Source organism: Myotis yumanensis, unplaced genomic scaffold, assembly GCF_028538775.1.
Source record: "Myotis yumanensis isolate MYYU_CA2020_CCGP unplaced genomic scaffold, mMyoYum1.0.hap1 SCAF_2, whole genome shotgun sequence".
Classification (NCBI taxonomy): domain Eukaryota; kingdom Metazoa; phylum Chordata; class Mammalia; order Chiroptera; family Vespertilionidae; genus Myotis; species Myotis yumanensis.
The window spans coordinates 24462070-24467924 of NW_027223753.1; the positions used below are offsets into that span (position 1 = coordinate 24462070).

General features: G+C 46.3%; 1 non-coding gene across 1 annotated transcript; it reads left to right on the forward strand.

Moving 5' to 3' along the window:
* The first annotated feature begins 4785 nt into the window (after positions 1-4785).
* On the forward strand, positions 4786-4979 carry LOC139004656 (U2 spliceosomal RNA). The gene has a single exon (XR_011470506.1). It is a non-coding gene; the product is annotated as a U2 spliceosomal RNA (small nuclear RNA).
* The last annotated feature ends 876 nt before the right edge of the window (positions 4980-5855 follow it).

A 5855-nucleotide genomic window follows, 5' to 3' on the forward strand; every position in this document is an offset into this window, starting at 1 on the left:
CCTCCTCATCCCCCCATCACTCTGCCTCCTCTAGTCCAGCCTTGCTGAACGCCAGTGTGGCCATGCCTCTGGCTCTTTGCCCAGGCTCTATTCCTTTCCATTTGACAAACTTCTACACCTCCCTCAATATCTTGTTCAAATGCCCACTCCTCCACCTGTCTTCTCAAGCAACCCCCGGAACTATGGTCTCTTTTACGCTTGTGTTTCCAGAATACTGGATGCAAATGTTTATTTTAGCACTTATCATCTATTTTTTTTATGTTCATCTTCCCCACTAAGCTGTGTGCTCTTTAAGGGCAAGGTCCATGACTTATTATGTCTTAACTAGAGGCCTGATGCACGAAATTCATGCAAGGGGCTCGGCCCCCGCCACCGCAGCTTCATTCGGGAGGTCATCCAGAAGGACGTCCGGAAGGATGTCTGCTTTAATTAGCATGTTATGCTTTTATTATTATAGATAATATAACAGCACCTGGCACATATTAGGGGTTCAGTAAATATTTATCTAATGAAATACAGATAGACAATAAATGTAAGAAAAAATGCTCAACCTCTCTAAGTAATAAGGGAAATGCAAACTGTAACAAAAATATAATGAGATGCCATTTTCACCTATTGGAATAGCAAAAATTGTAAAAGATTGATAATAATTAGTTTTGATGAAGATGTGAGAGCATGGGCTGGTGGAAAGGGCATTGCTACAATATTTTAGAAATATAGCTCCATCTGCTAACAATTAAAATGTGTACACCTGACTGGGGGGGGGGGGGTCAATTGGGGGAAAAGGAGACATATGTAAAACTTTAGACAATAAATTTTAAAAATGTGTATACCTGTTTGCTCTTAGTAATGCTTTTGCCCCAAAGCCCAGCAGGTTGGAACAACACCCGGTTTCTGTGAGTCAGGAACCCAGGCACTGCTTAGCTGGGTCATCAGACTCAGGGTCTCCTGTGGGGCTGTAATCAAGGTGTCTGATGGGGTTGCAGTCATCTGAAAGCTTGACTGTGGAAGGATCATGTCCAAGCTCACTTATGTGTTTGTTGGAAGGATTAAGTTCCTCCTGGGCTTTTAAGCAGAGGTCCTCAGTTCCTCAGTAGTGATTGGTCAGGGGCTGCCATGACCTTCGAGGCGGGGTTCAGGATCTGAAGGAGGGGCCAATGCATAAATGAAAATGCTATACAAGAAATATGAATTTAGAAGGCATTGGGGGCCAGGTGGAGACCTCTTTCTTGAAGAGGCACACCGACTTTTCAGTCCTGTTTATTTTTTATTCATTTGAATACACATTTGCCTTTAGCAATGCATACAGGCATATCAAAGGTAAAGTTTGGTAAACAGTAAAAGGATTATCAGGTTAGGGAATTGCCTTGAGCCACCACTATCTCAACACAAACAATCTGTGTTTAGCGTCAGCCCTGGTAACGCCCAAGGTCCATCTGCCTTCCGCACTCCTGGGTGCACTAACAGTATCAGCAAGTGGTGGCTTCCCACAAGGGGCCACCCTCAGTTCCTCACCAGGTGACCAGCTCTGTCAGAGCAAACACATGAGAAGAGCTATAAAGAATACCAAGAAGGCAAAAGTTAGTCTTTTGTGACTTATTCATGGAAGTGACATCCTATCAATTGTGTCATATTCTATTAATTAGAAACAAGTAACTAGGTCCAGCTCCCACTCAAGGGGAGGAATACACCAGGGCAAGAATACACGAAGTGGGGTCATTGGGAGCCATGTCAGAAGCTGTCTCCCACAGTGTGTGTGTGTGTGTGTATGTGTGTGCGTGCATCAACCATGAAGAAAGCTATAAGAGGAACACTCCAAATCCTTAAAAGGGTTTACTGGGAAAGGGGCAGGATTACAGAGGGAGGAAACGTGGGAGAAGCAAATTCTTGATTTTTTTAAATAAGTCCCTTATTTTGTTTGACTTTTTAAAATAAGTAGGTATTTGCTTTTTAACTTAAAAATTAAATAAATATTAATATGAGGCAATCAATGCCAAAAGTGCCATGGGAATTAAAAAAGAGATAATCCATCCTAGCTTGGAGAGAGAGGGGGAGGATCCAGGAAGCCTTCGTGGAGGAGATAGTGTTTAGAATAAGTCTTGAAATATGAGTTGAGTCAGGATGTACAAAAACAGCAGAATGACAGGAAGGGAAGAACTCAACAGAAGGCAAGTTAACTGTCCCAGGGCCAGAGTGGTTGAGGTGACACAGGCAGACACCGCACAGGCGCTCAGTGAAGGCACTAAAGCCAACTTGGCATGTGCCTACCCATCTGTCTCCATCCCCAAATCAGAGGGACTGCAGAAAGATGTGTCTAGGAAATGAACCCCAGCATCTCTGGCAGAGGGTTCTAGACCTTTGTATCTGCTCAAACTACTTCTAAACTCCAGAGTCACAAACACCAGTCCCATTCTAAGAGGTCCATGGGAGCCTGAAGCCTGGCCAATCGTATCTCCCCAGGACACAGCCAGGGGAGGAGAAGTACCAGCATTGCCTTTCTCTCTCCATTTGTCTCAGAGATGGAGTCCACGCTCTGGTTGTTCTGTAGAGCAAACCCATTTATACCTCCCCAGCCATTCACTTCATTAAACTCACCCAACCTCCCTCCAGGGAGCACTGGCTCCATCAGAACCACAGGACTAGGGCCGGCCTTAGCTCCACGGTTCCTTCGACAAAAGGGAAATTGGAAGCACAGGGCTGGGCCTGGGGAAAGGGTTTTGGTTAGTATGTAAACGTAAACCACAAGAAAATCTGTCCCAGATTACCTGCTGGTCCCTGGGGAAGAGAAGAGATTGGGACCCAGCTCCCTGCCCTGGTGCAGCCCTGGGCCAAGTAAGGGGTGTGGACCTATATCAGATTATTCCCAGCAAGGTAATGTGACACATAAGGAACATGGGCAATCAAGGAGGGCTTCACAAAGAGGAGGAGACACGTGGACTGGGTTTTGAAGAGTGAGTAGGAGTTTGATGAGAAGTAAGGGAGGACAGGCACTTCCAGCAGAGGAAATAGCACTGGCGAATACAGGGCATTGGATTAGCAGTTCAGTGTAGCTGGAACTTGAAGGAGGATGGAGAGGGAGAGGCAGGATTGGCAAGAAGTGAAAGAGGAAAGGTAGGCTAGGGCCAGAGGGTGAGTGACTTTATAAGGCAAAGCGTAGCAAGGTTTCTTGACTGTAACCTTGGAGCTCATGGCTCATTAAAGATGATTTTAAGAAGTGCAACCTCTGAAGTGAGATATGGAGGTGGGTGGAGAAGGGATTACAACAGGAGGAAGAGACTTTTATATCCTTCAGGGTTTTTCATAGCAAGTCTGTATTACTATTATCACACATTGCTTAGTATTTTAAACTTTCTCTTTTGGCTAAGATCACAAATAATTGACAATAGCTGCCATTTATTAAGGACTTATTCTACGGGTTTTATGCACATCATCTTGCTTAATCCTAACGCTAACCCTCTGAGAAGGTGCTATTATCTGCATTTCCCAGATGAGAAACTGAAGGCCTAGGAGAGAAAGCAGCACTGAAGGTCACACACACAAATGAGTGAGCCGGAGGTCACACAATAGGAGAATGAGCTGGAATTTGAATGTGAGTCTGGTGACACCAAGCCCATGCTCCTAACACTCCGCTCCACAGCCTCCTGATAGCACACACATGACAAGAAGGCAGGTCATCACTTTCACAGATGCCCTGAGGCCAGGAGACAGAGCAAATATTTGGGACAATAGAGCTGGCTTCAAACCATCTGGATGGGCTGGGGCCCTGGGCTCCAGGCCAGTGTGCTGGGATGGAATGACCTGGACTTGGGAGCAAAGTTCTGCCCAAGGACAGGTGGGAAATGTGTGTCCGACCCTGCTGATCCCAGAGGCTGTCCCTGTCCACCGGACCCTGGGCCAGGAGAGTCAGGTTAAGAAGCCCTCATCCCAGTCAATGCAGGGGGCCATTGGTTGACTTCAGCCCATAGTCTCAGGGGACACTTGGGCTTCCTGTCTCTACTGTCCTTATCACCATCCCTGCTGGTGTCTTCTCTGGTATCTCAGATGAAGCTGGAGCCCGGCCCTGAGCCACCCCAACCAAGAGACGAGCTGACACAAGGGAAGGCTCCTGGGGAAGTGGAAGAACCCACATTGTTACTTCAGGGAATTGCCCTAGGTCGGTGGTGCTTATGTTTTTTTAAGTTGAAGACCCCTCTCTTCCATGGAATCTTATCTAGAACCCAGTCTGTAAACTGGCTAAGGTAGGAGTGTCTCTGGTTGAAACTCCCCACCCCCAGGCATTCCTGAGAGGTCAGAAGGGGTCAGCTGAACACAGTGTGAAATCCACTGATCCAGATCATTCCAAAGGCCCCAGCCCAGAAGTGCTCTGACCTTACAATTCCCAGTGAATAGTCCTAGAACAAACACATATTGAGCATTAACTATGCACCAGGCACTAATCTACGGATTTTACACAAGTCCTCTCATTTAACCCTCATCACAAACCTAGGAATTAGGCTCTATTACATGGCAGAGACTGCCAGCTGTCCACCCAACTCTACTCTCCCTTTCCTCTCATTAGAACTGAAGCCAGGGGCATGGCTGAACTACATTTCCCAGCTTCCCTAGCAGTGAGGTAAGGTCATGTGACCAAGTTCTGTCCAATAGCATGTGAGCAAGGGTCATGAGGGCCACTTCCAGGCCAGGTTAAGGGAGGGAGTGAACTCCCCACACTCTCTACCTCCTGCCCTCTGGCAGGGATCAAGCCACCTGAGTGACTGGAAGCCCGGTATTGAAATGGTGGGTTTGATCGCTTCTCAGCCTTTTGGCTACGATCAAGTGTAGTATCTGTTCTTATCAGTTTAATATCTGATACATTGTCCTCTATCCGAGGACAATATATTAAGTGGATTTTTGGAATTAGGAGATGGAATAGGAGCTTGCTCCGTCCACTCCACGCATCGACTTGGTATTGCAGTACCTCCAGGGAGGGTGCACCAAAAAAGAAAAGAAAAGAAATGGTGGGTTCGGGTCCCTGAATTACCCAGTGTGGCAGTGCTCTCTGGTGACTTGGAGCCCACCCCACCTGTACTATTACTGAGAGAGAAATTTCTGTTCCATTTGAGCCATCGCAGTGTAGCTGTCTGTGACAGCCTTTCATATCCCCCCATCTCTCGGAGAAGGAAAGTGAAAGAGATTAAATAACTTTGCAAGATCACCCAGCTGGTGGCAGAATCTGGAGCCGCTCAGGCTGATTCTAAAGTCCCTGCCCTCAAACCATGTCACCTCCCAGACGTTATGAAGTTAGTAATGCCAAAACCTGGAGCACCCAAGATGTCCTTCAGTGGGTGAATGAATAAGTAAACCGTGGTACATCCAGACAATGGAATACTATTCAGTGATAAAGAGAAACGAGCTATCGAGCCAGGAAAAGACATGGAGGAACCTTAAATGCATGTTACTACATGAATACGCCAACCTGCAAAGGCTATAGACTGTATGATCCTACGCATAGGACATTCTGGAAAGGGCAGGACCAACAGGACAGTGGTTGCCTGGTGATGGGAGGGGGAGGAGGATGGGACAAATGAGTGGCGCACAGAGGATTTTGAGGCCAATGAAACTACTCTGGATGATACTGTAATGATGACATTTGTCAAAAACCACACAATATCCAACACCAAGAGTGAACCCTAATGCACACAAAGGACTTAAGTTAATGATAGTGTATCAGTTTTGGTTCATCAGCTGTAATAAATGTACCACATTCATTCACACAAGATGTAAATAATAGAGAAAACTGTGGGAGCAGCTGTATGGGAACCCTCTGTACTTTCTGATCAATTTTTCCATAAACCTAAAATTTCTCTAAAACAAAG